Source organism: Bubalus kerabau, chromosome 18 (assembly GCF_029407905.1).
Source record: "Bubalus kerabau isolate K-KA32 ecotype Philippines breed swamp buffalo chromosome 18, PCC_UOA_SB_1v2, whole genome shotgun sequence".
Classification (NCBI taxonomy): Eukaryota; Metazoa; Chordata; class Mammalia; order Artiodactyla; family Bovidae; genus Bubalus; species Bubalus kerabau.
The window spans coordinates 21,044,324-21,060,421 of NC_073641.1; the positions used below are offsets into that span (position 1 = coordinate 21,044,324).

The 16,098-nt window shown below is 36.7% G+C and overlaps 1 long non-coding RNA gene across 4 annotated transcripts in view; it reads left to right on the forward strand.

Moving 5' to 3' along the window:
- The window catches only part of LOC129633320 (uncharacterized), a 607,349-nt gene that overhangs the window by 447,264 nt on the left and 143,987 nt on the right, over positions 1–16,098 (forward strand). Inside the window, exon 5 of one of the 4 annotated variants that reach the window (XR_008705021.1) lies at positions 4,899–5,184. The exons of the other annotated variants lie outside the window; for them this stretch is intronic. This is a non-coding gene — a long non-coding RNA (uncharacterized LOC129633320). Of the gene's footprint in view, positions 1–4,898; positions 5,185–16,098 lie in introns of those variants that run through there. 4 annotated transcript variants of the gene reach the window in all.

Below are 16,098 nucleotides of genomic sequence, written 5' to 3' on the forward strand. Positions count from 1 at the left end.
CATTTGTTTTCCAGGTAAATGCTCAAACTATTTTCCTGGCACTCAGCATGTTCAGTGCTTACAGTGTTAGCAATATTATTATTGACATTTAAAATATGACCAAAAATATCCTGGTCAGATAATTTTTATTTTCTTCACATAGCAGCCTTGATATTTGTTTTCCTCTCTTTCCCTTCCCAGAAAATCTTCTAACCCTTAAATTTTGTTTTTATTAGAAATCTTTTTATTGGAGTATAGTTGCTTTACAATATTGTGTTAGTTTCCGCTGTACAACAAAGTGAAACAGCTCCATGTATCCATAAATGCCCTCCCTCTTGGACCTCCCATCCCTGCCCATCCCACCCATCTAGGACATCGCGGAGTACCAAGCTGAACTCCCTGTAGTATACAGCACATTCCCATTAGTTATCTATTTCACACATGGTAGTGTATATATGTCAGTCCCAATCTCCCTGTTCTTCCTATCCCCTCTTCCTGCCCCCTTTGCCCTGTATCCACACATCTGTCTCCTATGTCTGCATCTCTATTCCTGCCCTGCAAATAGGTTCATCTATATCATTTTTCTATATTCCACATATATATGTTAATATACAATATTTGTTTTTCTATTTCTGACCTGCTTCACTCTGAATGACCGTCTCTAAGTCCATCCACATGTCTACAAATGACCCAATTTTGTTCCTTTTAATTGCTGGGTAATATTCCATTGTGTATATGAACCACATTTTCTTTATCCATTCATCTGCCAATGGATATTTAGGTTCCTTCCATGTCCTGGCTATTGTAAGTAGTGCTGCAATGAACATTGGGATGCTTGTACCGTTTTGAATTATGATTTTCTAAGAGTGTATGCCCAGCTGTGGAATTGCTAGGTCATATGGTAGTTCTTATTTATTTTGTTGGGCTCTAAAATCACTGCAGATGATGACTGCGGGCTCAAATATAAAAGATGCTTGTTCCTTGGAAGAAAAGCTATGACAAACCTAGACACCATATTAAAAAGCAGAAACATCGGTTTTCTGACAAAGGTCCAAACTATGTTATGACAAAGGTCAAAGCTATGTTTTTTCCAGTAGTCGTGTATGGATGTGAGAGTTGGATCATAAAGAAGGCTGAGTGCTGAAGAATTAATGTTTTCGAATTGTGGTGCTAGAGAAGATTCTTGAGAGTCCCTTGGACAGCAAAGCGATCAAACCAATGAATCCTAAAGGAAATAAACCCTGAATACTCATTGGAAGAACTCATGCTTGAAACTGAAGTTCCAATATTTTGGCCACCTGATGTGAAGAGCCAACTCATTGGAAAAGACCCTGATGCTGGGAAAGATTGAGGACAGGAGAAGAAGGGGGTGGGAGGGGATGAGATGGTTGGATGGCATTGTCAACTCAATGGACATGAGTTTGAACAAACTCAGTGAGATAGTAAAGAACAGGGAAGCCTGGTGTGCTGCAGTTCATGGGGTTGCAAAGTTTTGGACATGACCGAGCAACTGAACAGCAATAATGGTCGTTCTATCTTAGTTTTTTAAATAACCTCCATACTGTTCTTTGGAGAAGGCACTGGCACCCCACTCCAGTACTCTTGCCTGGAAAATCCCACGGATGGAGGAGCCTGGTAGGCTGCAGTCCATGGGGTCGCTAAGAGTCGGACACGACTGAGCAACTTCACTTTCACTTTTCATTTTCATGCATTGGAGAAGGAAATGGCAGCCCGCTCCAGTGTTCTTGTCTGGAGAATCCCAGGGACGGGGCAGCCTGGTGCTGCTGCTGCTGCTGCTGCCGTCTATGGGGTCGCACAGAGTCGGACACGACTGAAGCGACTTAGCAGCAGCAGCATACTGTTCTTCATAGTGGTTAGTGATTATATCAGTTTACATTCCCACCAACAGTGCAAGAGGATTCCCTTATCTTCATACCCCTTAGAATGTATAAAATATTTGCAAACAAAGTGACTGACAAGGGATTCATTTCCAAAATATACAAGCCATGCTTTCTTTTAATTCAATGAGAATGATAGATGATAAGATTTACTGCAAATCGCTCTTACTCTCTGACGATTAAGGCTTGCTTTTAAATAAAGTTCATTATATTTGTCTCTGTTTTGTCTTAGGTTTATATCTTTCCATGGAACTCCTTATTCCCCTCCTACAAAATAAATTTCTGGAGGCCCACCAGGTCACTCCATGTGTCCAGACCTGTATGAATTCTAGAAATGGACAGTTTGGTTGAAGTTGAGACCTGGCTACATATCCTTCATTCCTGTTTAAATTCTATTCTCTACCATCAGAGGAGCCTGGTGGGCTACAGTCCATGAGATCTCAAAGAGTCGGACACGACTGAGTAATTAAGCAGCAGCAGCAGCATATGCTAATATTACATGATAGGAATCCTGGATAGTAGTTACTGCTTCTGAATGTCCTTTCTCTTAGATCCATCTTTTCTTATTTATCCTAACATAAAGCAATAGTTATAAATGAGCTCAGAAGTTTGACATTCCTACTCAGTTCATGTGCACCTAAAAGCAAAGGGGAGTCAGTTAATTATCGTTTGTTTTGAGTCTGAGTCCCCAGCAGGAAACAGAGCTCCAGGAACTCTAACTGAGGCTGGTATCTGTTCTGTCGTGTAGTGAGACAGCGGTACTCTCTGAATTATTTTTCTGGAAACTATTCTTCTAGGAGCTTGTAGTAGGCATAATGCTGCCCCACAGGAGCTTATAAATTAATGGGAATCATGGTACAAGGATGCTGTAAGAACTTCACCACTATAAACCACTTTACCTCCTGGGGTGGTGATGTTTTCTGTTATTCCTGCTTTACTGAAATGAAGATTGCAAGTAGAAATGGAATCAAAGATGAAATTAGCATAAGAACATTTTCATTTTCCTGGTAGGACTGTAGAGCCCTGGTATTCAGCTGGCTGTTTACAAGGAATGTCCCTTCTGGCTGGTCATGGCATTAATCTTCATTGGGTTGAGACCAAGCATTTTGATTGGAAAATATATTGACTTTGGCCTTGTGACTACAGACATTCCTATTCTTAGCAATCCATAGAACTGAAGGAAACCTCTTTATATTCTGTTTCAACCTTCTGAGTCGTCGTCTCTATCTTTTCTTGTTTGTTAGGTCTCTTTGCCCACCATCATTGTGTCTAATAATGGTAACCATTGGTCAGCTAGTTCCATGGCTACTTAAGACCTGGAGTCTTAAGATTCCTTGGAAAGGTGCCAACCACGTTAAAGTATAATCTGATCAATTTAGTTAAAGCACTGTTTGTGAGAGTGTAAGTGTTATTATGCAGCATTTTCACCTTCCCACCTCAAATCTCCCTCCCACACTTCTTCTACCACTTCCAACCCCCACTTTCATTACCAGTACTGGATAGTTAGTGATCTTTTTGAAGAATTTCTTCTCTATAGATTGAATTCAAAAGCTTTGATTCATAACCAGACTTCTAGTGATTTACTTTGCTGGTAAATTAAAAGCCATCTGGATTGGAAGGCCTAGTTAGATAATTTATAGCTTATTGTGATTCTAAAATTAATTATTTTTTAGCTCTCTGATACTCTATCTAGATCACATTTCTAAGATGAATAGCAAACATGTCAGAATTCAGTAGCTCCAAACTCCATTGAAATCTTCTCCCAATTTTCTTGGGTTGACTCAAATATATTTTAAAAAATTACTTACTTTCATGGTTTGGCAAGACTCAGACAGAAAACAGCTTCCAGTGTCAGTGGTAGCAGGAAAGAATACTAATAAGTGTTAGTCATCCACAGTAAATTAAAAATATAGTAATAAAGGAAAATTAAACTGCAGTGTGTTTGGGTGTTTGCTCTATTACCATAAATCCACTCTCTCATCTTCTATTCTCTGAAAAAGAGTGGGTGTGGCAAGAAGCATTGTGAAATTCCATTAGCATTTTTAGAGAAAATTACTCTACTAAATGATTCAGGATTCAGCTCCTAGCTTCTAAGGTTCAACTCGGCTGTATGAAACATTTTATTTTGTATACAAATGATGCCATAGAATTCTTCGAATGTAAACATTTGTTAGCAGCTAGCCCAAATTCTCTTAGTTTTTAGGTGAGGGAATGCTAATAATTAGCCCAGGTTCTCATACCTAGTTACTGGTGACAAAGAGGTAGAAATTCACCAATCCACCCTCAGGCTGGATGTTGATCAAAATACTTCAGAAACAATATTTTAGACTAGAATACAATGCCTTGCCCTTGGTAAGTAAATAAAGAAATATTAGGTATTACTTAGAGATTCAAGTCTACATTATAAAAATGTGTTTTCCTTCTCACTTTGTTACTGAAGAAGTTTATCTGGAAATGAATAAATGCAGAGATGCAACGAGATATTGAGTCAGATTGCCCAGGCTTTATATTTTAGATTCACATTCATTCCATTTCTCTGGGAAGTTTGCCTTTCTTTTTCTCTGCTCAGTTTTGATGCATAACAGATTCTGTTACACTGGAGATTGTTAAGACTTCATCAAGTGAGGATTCCCTGACTTCTGCCTCCCTGCTGAACCACAAAGTAGCCAAACTAATTCATGTCACCTCCTTCTCAACCCCACAATGCAAGATCCTGTGTAGACCTAACGTTGCTATTACCAGTGATCCTAATTTCCTAGCAATATGATCCTTTTGACAGTTTGTACATGTTTGGTGTCTCTGCCAACCTCCAAATCACAGCAAGCTGTTAATTCCAAATCACCTTTTGCAAAGTACATTTCAAAGTTTTCTCATAGATTGCTCTAAGCGTATTAGACAACTGGAAGGTTAATGTGTTTTTTTTTTTTTTTCTTTTTTAATACTCAAAAAAAACTTTTAAAATATAGCTTTCTGACTCTGATTGTACCCTCAATATTTTCATAATGATTTTCTGCTCCTCAGTAGGAAAAGCTGCTTGATCCTGTCATGGACACGCTGCTGCTGCTGCTGCTGCTAAGTCACTTCAGTCGTGTCCGACTCTGTGCGACCCCATAGACGGCAGCCCACCAGGCTCTTCCGTCTCTGGGATTTTCCAGGCAAGAATACTGGAGTGGGTTGCCATATTCTCACATAAAAAAATCACAGCTTTTAAATTTTAGATCACCTCTTAAGAACTGTAGATCTCACAGCACAAACTCCTCAAAATTGGTGGGCATGTACCACAGGCCTCAGCCTTGACTTAGAAAATAAAAAATCTGATACTTCAGTGTATATATGTAACCACGTATCTTTTTTTTTTTTCATTTTATTTTATTTATTTATTTTTTTTATAACCACCATATATCTTAAGAGAGAATATTTGCTCATGTTGTCCCTCTGTAATGCTTCAGATAAATGATAAAAGCTATTTTAAGTACATAACCTCATATCACAAAATTTCAATAGAATTATTCATTTAGTTGCAATTTAGGTATTCTCTTGTCTGAAAAAAATGTAAGGTTGAAGAACCCTGAGAAGAGAAGTAGTTCTGAAGGCAGGAATAAGAGTTTCAGATATGTTCACTGCTATTTCCAGTGTGGTGTCAAATGTGTTTCTGATTTATTGATGCTATTTCATTTGGTGAAAGAAGAGTGGATGAGGGAAGGAAATGCCACTGTAAATATTCTAGGTTCACTTAAGAATTTGTGGCAAATTTATTCCTTCATTTATTTCTATTTAGTTCTTATTTCTACTAGAAATTTGTTATCCATTTTTGTTGTTTTTTTTAATCAACATTAGTACTCAGATCAGATCAGACAGTTGCTCAGTCATGTCCGACTCTTTGTGACCCCATGAAACGCAGCACGCCAGGCCTCCCTGTCCATCACCAACTCCTGGAGTTCACCCAGACTCACATCCATCGAGTCAGTGATGCCATCCAGCCATCTCAACCTCTGTCGTCCCCTTCTCCTCCTGCCCCCAATCCCTCCCAGCATCAGAGTCTTTTCCAATGAGTCAACTCTTCACATGAGGTGGCCAAAGTACTGGAGTTTCAGCTTTAGCATCATTCCTTCCAAAGAAATACCAGGGCTGATCTCAAGACTACATATTTCCCTCTGAATGTTGTGTTAGCTATATAGTATAGCCTATGATAGGTAGTATTTTCAGTATAGTTGTTTTTTTGAAGGTCTGCAATTACAGCTTGTTTTTCTGCTTTGATCTAAAAAATAGAGATGTTTAGAATTTCCAGTGTAAAGGATTTTTGTTGTAATTGATTTCTGATTTTATTGTTTCTAGTTCTTGACTTGTGAACAAAATTATTATCTTTGTTACATGTACTTTCTTGGAATTTTGGGGTTTCTTTGTGGCCAAATATGTTATCAGATTTTATGAATAGTCAAAGAATTTGAACAGTAGGAGTATTCTTTATTATTGCAGTACATAATTTGATGTACCTGTGTACATCTATAATTTCTACCTTGTTTATTTGGGAGTTTTCTATCCCTGTATTTACTTTATGATAATTGAGAGACGTGAAGTTTCATATTAGTGTGTTTCTGACTATTTCTTCTTTCATCTTTTATAATTTATGCTTTATGGGAATTTATGCTATTATTTTTATATAGATTATTGATGTGTTAGTTCTTTATTGTGAATTATGGAATTCAGCATTATTTATTTTCTAATTTAATTTTTTTCTCCAATATTCTACATTTTGTCGTGGTAAGATCACAGTTCCTTATTTCATCTTTCATTTGTTTGGTACATCTTTGTGGGTTCTTTCATTTTTAATTTCTCAGAAGCACTTAAGTATATCTCTTATTTGTGGCATAGATCTTATAATCTATAAAATTTTGTAGTCTAACATGATTTTTGATTGTAATAGATGATTTTTTAAATCCTTTACATTTACTGATATGACAAGTGTATTTGATATTAGTTCTTTCACGTTATTATGCATTTTGCATATTTACATCTTACTTATTTTTAAAAGTATTCCATTGGTGGTTTATTTTCTTTGATATTTTGTTGTCCTTTTTTTCAAGCTTTTTTCTTAGTTTTTTTTATATTTTGTGTTTATATGTATCTCTTTACATATAATCTGTTTTATCTAAAAGAGCATTTATGAAATTAATTTGTGACCTCTTCTTGATTTCCCTCTTCCCTTTCCCCAACCAGCCAATGTTGGTTAATAGTGTTATTTTGCTTAGTACTTACCTTTATACTCCTAAGTCTTAATTGATATCTTTTGAATTCCAGTCATTATATGTGAAGGAATCAATAATTGTTCTTCCTTCTCTGTTTTCCTTCCATTTTTCTTAACTGAAGTACTGCCATATTCATATGCTATACTCTCAATCTTATCCTCACTTTTATTTTTACAAATATATTAGATAAAATAGATTCAGTCAAGGCACATAACATACTTTTTTCCCAAAAGTTTCCCAGTTATCCTCTACTAATTTTCTCAGCAATGGCTCATAGGAACAATATTCCTTAAGTTTGTAGAGATTCATAACTCTGTGTTCACAATTTTTATATTTGAAGAACATCTTTGCATAAACTCTTGTTCCTGAGTGCCTTCTAAGTTTTGCTCCACTGTTTTCTGCTTCTAAAATTTTCCATTACAAAGTCTGAGGCAAAGTTCATTTTAGTTTTTTCAGTAATGACTAATTAACTTTGCTCATAGGTCCAAAAGAGTCTTTCTTTCTTTTTTTTAATTTTAATGACATTTTATTTAATCTTACATAATCAAAACTATCTTTACATGCCATCAGTATAAATAAACATCATGAACAGAATATTTTGCATTCTTTTATCCATGTTAAGTCTTTATTATCTGGTGTGTGTTTTACGTCTATAGCACATCTTAGTTTGGACTAGCATTATATATTCTTGCCTCTGTTGTCAAAAATAAGGTACCGCTAGTTGTGTGGGTTTATCTCTGGGTTCTCTATCTTGTTCCATTGGTCTATATTTCTGTTTTTGTGCCAGTACCATACTCTCTTGTTGGCTGTAGCTTTGTAGTATAGTCTGAAATCAGGAAGGTTGATTCCTCCAGCTCCATTCTCAAGACTGCTTTGACTATTCGGGGTCTTTTGTGTCTCCATATGAATTATGAAATTTTTTGTTGTAGTTTTGTGAAAAATGCCATTGGTAATTTGATAGGGGTTGCATTGAATCTGTAGATTGTATTTGGTAGTATAGTCATTTTCACACTGTTGATTCTTCCTACCCAGGAACATGGAATATTCTCTTTATGTTGTATTTGATTTCTTTCATCAGTGTCTTACAGTTTTTCATATACAGGTCTTTAGTCTCCTTAGGTAGATTTATTCTTAGATATCTTATTCTTTTTGTTGCAATGGTGAATGTTATTGATTCTTTAATTTCTCTTTCTGATTTTTCATTGTTAGTATATAGGAATGCAAGTGATTTCTGTGTATTGACCTTGTATCCTGTGACTTTGCTGAATTTGCTGATTGGCTCTAGTAATGTTCTGATAGTTTCTTTTTGGGTTTTCAATGTATAGTATCATGTCATCTGCAAGCAGTGAGAGTTTACTTCTTCTTTTCTGATCTGGATTTCTTTTATTTCTTTTTCTTCTCTAATTGCCATAGCTAGGACTTCCAAAACTATGTTGAATAATAGTGGTGAGAGTGGATACCTTTGTCTTGTTCCTGATCTTAGAGGGAATGCTTTTAGTTTTTCACCATTGAAAATAATGTTTTCTGTGGACTTTTCATATATGGCCTTTACTGTGTTAAGGTTGATTCCTTCCATGCCCATTTTTTTTTAAAGCATTTTTATCATAAATAGATGCTGAATTTTGTCAAAGGCTTTTTCTGCATCTATTGAGATGATCATATGCTTTTTGTATTTTAATTTGTTGATGTGATGTATCATGTTGATTGATTTGTGTATATTGAAGAATCCTTGCATCCCTGGAATAAACCCAACTTGATCATTGTGTATGAGCTTTTTAATGTGTTGTTGGATTCTGTTTGCTAGAATTTTGTTGAGGATTTTTGCATCTATGTTCATCAATGATATTGGCCTGTAGTTTTCTTTTTTGTTGTTGTCTTTGCCTGGTTTGCTATCAGGGTGATTGTGGCCTCTTAGAATGAGTTTGGAAGTGTTCCTTTATTTTTAATATTTAATATTTAACAGGATACCTTAGTGTTTCCCCCTAGGTCAATTTTCCTAGGTATATGATATACCCTTAAAATTTAAAGGAGTTCTAAATTACAGATGGGACTTCCCTGGTGGCTTGGATGTTAAGGAGTCTACCTGTAACGTGGGAGACCCTGGTTCAATCCCTGGGTTGGGAAGACCCCTTAGAGAAGGAAATGGCAATACACTCCAGTATTCTTGCTGGAAAATCCAATGGATGGAGAAGCCTGGCAGGCTACAGTTCAACTTAAATTATAGATAAATATTTTTAATCATCTTTTTTTTCTTCTTCAGTTCAGTTCAGTTCAGTCGCTCAGTCGTGTCCGACTCTTTGTGACCCCCTGAATCACAGCACGCCAGGCCTCCCTGTCCATCACCAACTCCTGGAGTTCACCCAGATTCACGTCCATCGAGTCAGTGATGCCATCCAGCCATCTCATCCTCTGTCGTCCCCTTCTCCTCCTGCCCCCAATCCCTCCCAGCATCAGAGTCTTTTCCAATGAGTCAGCTCTTCACATGAGGTGGCCAAAGTACTGGAGTTTCAGCTTTAGCATCATTCCTTCCAAAGAAATCCCAGGGCTGATCTCCTTCAGAATGGACTGGTTGGATCTCCTTGCAGTCCAAGGGACTCTCAAGAGTCTTCTCCAACACCACAGTTCAAAAGCATCAATTCTTTGGTGCTCAGCTTTCTTCAGAGTCCAACTCTCTCTAATTATGTATATATTTCATTTGTTTTCTATGTATCACTTTCCTTTGCATATTAAAAAATTCTTTCTTTATCCTGTTGATTTTCTTTACTTTCCCCATGTTTTGCCTCTCTATCTAATATGGTTTCTACTCTATCTATCTTACCTTGTGGTCGTTGTAATGAAAACATATTTTGAGAAGTCTTTTCATTGTTTCTCATTTTCTTCCCTGAATTCTATTAGTTCTTCATTCCTGTTATTTGGGTATCTTTTAATATCCTTTGTGGTATCAAAATCTTCAGTGAATTCTGTATTTTCATTTCTTTTAAAATTGTAATTGTTTTGATAATTTTAAAGCAATTCACAATAGAATATCAATTTATCTTTTCTCTTTACACTTCTGGAGCTTTTTCCTGATTTGTTTTCTTAATTTATGGGGGACTTCTGCTACTCTTTTCTGGTGTTTTAGAAAAAATAGTATCATGGAGTGGATGTGATAATATTATATTTTAAAAGAATAAGAATCTATGATTCAGTGAAATTCTAAGGTTAGGTTACAATGAGTTGGATATTCCTGCACCATCAATTTGAGAAGGACACTGTGGAGAGGGGATGGGAGGAACAAGAACAGCTTTTTCTTATTGTTCAGCTTAAGGTGCCCCTCCTGCTATACTTGGTGCTTTGTAAAGCCAGGCTGGCTTTGACCTTCATTCTCTTTCACTACACCTAGAATGCTTATGGCTACACTTGCTTTCCAGCATTCCTGCAGTTTGGTTGGTTGGGGTGTTTGAACCCAGTTTATAAGTAATTTAGTATTTGTGTTTTTTTCCCCTTTTTATTTTGCTAAAAAGGTTGTGTGCGTGTGTGTGTGTGTGTGTGTGTATGTTCAAGTATTGGTAGGGGGAAAGGGTGGTTTTTCACTCTCTTTGTTGCTTTATTTAGTTTTAAAGAAAATAATAGGAACTTAGCAAAACTTCCTTAATGAAAAAATGATGAGATAAAGAGGAGCAAGATTCTTGATTCTCATTCCATTTCTACTGTTTCTTTTGTCAAGATAGGCCCTGCCTCTTCACTCCTATACTAGAAAGATGTTCTCACATTTAAGGTCTATAGCAATTTATAGGTTCTATGATTCAATGACATTCTGTATTGTACTGGTTGTTAGTCCTGTATCCTTCTCATGGAAGTTACCTTTCCTGAAGGTAAAGAATTGGCCTGCTGGTAAAGTGGCATGACACTACAGTGAGAAAAAATGAGCCCTGGGTGGAAAAAATCAATCCTGACTCTACCTAAGAGGGCAATTAGTCCATTCTACTCAGCTATCTATCAATTATTCAAAGAACAATTATTCTCCCTTATGTTTGTTTGGCTTAGGCTCTGTGTTGACAATTTTACTAAGAGTTTGTCCAAGGCAGAAAGTAAGTGGAAGTCAGTCTTAAATCACCATGTCTGACTGTGACCTGTGATAAAAAGTTTAATGGGAAAGTTCAGTTTTAATGCGAGTAACAGGTATTCATTGACTATAAGGTGCTGGAGATATATTTGGAGCTAAGTTAGAAATAGTTCCTGTTCTTTGAGTAAGTCAATCATCTTCCTCAAGTAAGTAATCTCACTTCACATCCAGTGAAGTTGCAACTGTTGACTAAGAGTTTTCTAGTCTTTTCTTATCCCATTAGCATATTTAAGCCAGTGTATATTTGGTTTCTGTCTGGGGGTCAGGGTTCTATAAACTTCAATACAGTGACCTTTTCTGTCTTGTATATTACTGGATTCCTAATGCCCATCATAGCACCTGATATAACGCATGCACACACACACACACACACACACATATGTGATGCATGAATGAATAAAGAAAAATTAAAAAAAAACTAAAAAAAAAAAAGAAATATATTAACAGACAGAGGAGTTTTTACTAATTGATCTCTAACATAATTTTATTGTTCCCATACTTGTGGATTTTATGTCTTTGGAAGAAAGTGAGTTGTCACTCATCAACTATATATAAATTTGCTTTGTCATCTCAGAAACTCAAATATAAAATATCCTATACCAAAATGGTAAGATTGAATTCAATTTAGTAATTGGGGTATAGTCTGAAGACTATATATAATCTAATGACCTTTTATTGAGAATAAGTTGAGAAAAAAATCTCACAATTCTTTTGGCTAAACTGTGTATTTTGGATGTATAGTTTTCAGATGTGAGTGGAATTTGGAATCAGAAAGACAGATTCAAACTCTAGTTCCTCTACTTGGTCTCTCTTTAAGTGAAAGTGAAGTCGCTCAGTCCTGTCTGACTCTTTGACCCCATGGACTGTAGCCTACCAGGCTCCTCCCTCCATGGGATTCTCCAGGCAAGAGTACTGGAGTGGGGTGCCATTTCCTTCTCCAGGGGATCTTCCTGACCCAGGGATCGAACCCGGGTCTCCTGCCTTCCAGGCAGATGCTGGTCTCTCTTTGTGCTTCAGCAAATGACTTGATCTTTCCAAGCCTTTGTTTGGTCATTTAAAAATAAAGATAAAATAACTTCCTAGCATTTAGTGACACAATATATAGGACATCAACATGTAGTACCTCGCCTTATGAAGCATTGTTTTTTGTTTTTGTTTTTTAATCTCTCTTTGTCTCTTTCATTCTCATTTTCACTCTTTGTTATTCTCAATACTTCAATTTCTCACTATGGTTTTCAGATTAAGATTATTACTGGATCACATTCATTTTTAACTTAAAAACATCACTTCCCATTTAGTTGAAATGAATATCAATAGAGTTCACACTTCTTAAAGCCCTGAAAATATGCTATCTGTTCAAAACCCAGTTGACTGGCATACTAAGAGTTTAGAAAATTTAGAAATACCCATTGTAATGGTGTTTTCTGAGGCATTAGCTGTTATTTTGAAAGAAGAGATCTGGTAAGGAGACTTGGATATGAGATAAAAGAACTAGTTACTGACTTATAAACTAATGGCCCAGATTTCGTGTAATTAAATACCACAGTGGCTCAGAATTTCATTATACCCCTGTGGAAAAATTACAGTTGCCTCAATTATTAATTTTTAGGAATTTAGCCTTGACCAGCATATTTTTGGTCATATTAAAACTACGCATTAGTGTTCAGTGGCTTGTAAAAATAAACTTCCTTCTAGACAATTTTGTGTTGTTGTTCTATAAAGCACATGCAAATGAATATACAGAATGAGAAGGACCACAATTTAAAGGTGCCTTCTTTCATCCCTTATATTCTTATTTATTCTAATACACAGTAAATTTGAGCAATAGAGCAAACAATTTCTCTATAAAACTTGAGAGTTTGTTTCTTTTTTCTTGAAAGAAAATGAGCAGTTTATTCAGAGAGTCCCTCTGTGAAGAATTGGACTAAATTGTAATTAAAAAAAAATTCTTTCCTTATATAGTATTTTTTTTTTATTATTCCCCTGGTGAATTTTGTTTTCCTTGAAGGTGAAGATAAATGACTAGTGCTCATAGAAAAGTATATGTATTTAGCAAAATTAAGTACCCATATTAGTTTCCTGGGGCTACTGTAACAAAGTACCACAAACTGAGTAGATTAAATGATAGAAATTGATTGTCTCAGTTCTGGAGGCTAGTCTGAAATCAAAGTATTGGCAGAGTTGCTTCCTTCAGATGGCTTCAAGAGAAGGATTTATTCTAGGTTTTTCTCCTTATAGGTGGTTGCAGATGGTCAACTCTCTTAATGTCCCTTGACATCATCTTCATTCTACATGTCTCTGTATTCAAATTTCCCCTTTTATTATAAGGACACCAGACAAATTGGATTAAATCCAACCTTAATGAACTTATTTGAACTGGGTTACCTCTGAAAAGACCTCATCTCCAAATAAGGTCACATTTTCTGGTACTAGGGAAGTGAGGCATGGATTTAATCCATAGTAATAGCCATTAAAATATAGGTAAAATATCAACTTCTGCTTTATTGACTGTGCTAAAGCCTTTGACTATGTGGATCACAACAAACTGGAAAATTCTTAAAGAGGTGGGAGCACGAGATCACCTTACCTGTCCCCTGAGAAACCAGTGTGCAGGTCAAGAAGCAACAGTTAGAACCAGACATGGAACAACGGACTGGTTCAAAATTGGAATAAGAGTATGTCAAGGCTATATATTGTCACCCTGCTTATTTAACTTATATGCAGAGTACATCATGCGAAATGCCAGGCTGGATGAAGCACAAGCTGGAATCACGATTGCCAGGAGAAATATAAATAACCTCAGATATGCAGATGACACCACCCTTAGGGCAGGAAGTGAAGAAACTAAAGACCCTCTTCATGAAGGTGAAAGAGGAGAGTGAAAAAGCTGCCTTAAAACTCAGCATTCAAAAACTAAGATCATGGCACCCAGTCCCATCACTTCATGTCAAATAGATGGGGAAACAATGGAAACAGTGACAGACTTTATTTTTCTGGACTCCACAATCACTGCGGATGATGACTGCAGCCATGAAATTAAAAAGCGCTTGCTCCTTGGAAGAAGAGCTATGACAAAGTTAGGCAGTGTATTAAAAAGCAAAGACATTACTTTGCCCACAAAGGTCCATCTAGTCAAAGCTATGGTTTTTACAGTAGTCACTTACAGATGTGAGAGTTGGACATAAAGAAGGCTGAGTGCCAAAGAGTTGATGAACTGTGGTGTTGGGGAAGGCTCTCGAGAGACCCTTGGACTGCAAGGAGATCAAACCAGTCAATCCTAAAGGAAATCAATCCTGAATAGTCATTGGAAGGACCGATGCTGAAGCTCCAATACTTTGGCCACCTGATATGAAGAGCCAAATCATTGGAAAAGACTCTGATGCTCGGGAAGATTGAAGGCAGGAGGAGAAGGGGACGACAAAGGACGAGATGGTTGGATGGCATCACTGACTCAATGGACATGAGTTTGAGCAAGCTCCAGGAGATGGTGAAGGACAGGGAAGCTTGATGTGCTGCAGTCCATGGGGTCGCAAATAGTCGGACACGACTGAACAACAAAAATTCTTTTCATTTAAACTTGGAATCCCTCCTCAATGCTAACTAATGACATCTTAGTGTATACCCTTTATAACAAAATAAAAAGATTTTAAACATTATTTTTTTAACATTCAGATTATCTACAACTTTGTTTTGAGTGTTTTATAAACAGCTCCATCAAGGACTACCTTTAATCACCCACTCTTCCCCACTGATAGATTACTCTCTGAGATCCAGTGGTGAATTCTTTGAAATTCATGAAGGATTAAAACTCACTTTTGCTAAAGTCATGCAGTTAGTGTGACAGAGCTGAGATTCAAATATCTATCTAGTTAATTCTAAAATTAGTATTACTAATGTGGTCAATAATAGTGTATTTTATAATACTCATTTACTATTTATCTTTTTAATAAAAATACTGGGGTTTTTTCTGAATATAAATATAGCAGGTGGTCACAGGAGAAAACTTAGGGGATCCCCCCTCAAATTACAGAAATGAACATTAAAAGTACCCAGGATTTCCACATCCAGACATCATCATTACACATTAGCTTTCAGATCATATGTGTACACATTTTTATAACTTTATTTATATGTTTATATCTATAGAACTATATATATAATTTCACATATCACCAACAATTCTTTGCAATACAAGTTTTAAAATCTTGAACCATTTGCCTAATTAAAATTCATCCTAACTTTACAAAGTGAATTATTTTTTTAACTATGTAAAATAAGAGTTCTTTTTCATCTTATATCCTTCTCAAAAGAATAATGCCCAAGTCTGTAAAGGTGCACATGGAATTAATTTTCTCATCTTACTTTCTGTGCTAGAGTCCTAAGGGCAGAGCTGTCTAAAACAGAGTGAGACCAGAGCATAAGCCAGCTCTTTGTCTTGTTTCCACTCTTACTACTACTACTAAGTCACTTCAGTCATGTCCGACTCTGTGCGACCCCATAGAAAGCAGCCCACCAGGATACCCGGTCCCTGGGATTCTCCAGGCAAGAACACTGGAGTGGGTTGCCATTTCCTTCTCCAAAGCATGAAAGTGAAAAGTGAAAGTGAAGTCGCTCAGTCGTCTCCGACTCTTAGCGACCCCGTGGACTGCAGCCTACCAGGCTCCTCCGTCCATGGGATTTTCCAGGCAAGAGTACTGGAGTCGGGTGCCATTGCCTTCTCCGGTTTCCACTCTTAGTTCATCTCTAAAGCCAAGACTTCTACCCAAAGGTGAAAATCTTTGAATAAGTGCCGCTTTCTAGTCCCTTGTGCTGGTACCAAACTGGGTTGTTAGAGGAAAGGCCCCACAAAAATCTGAGGTAGGAGCAAGAA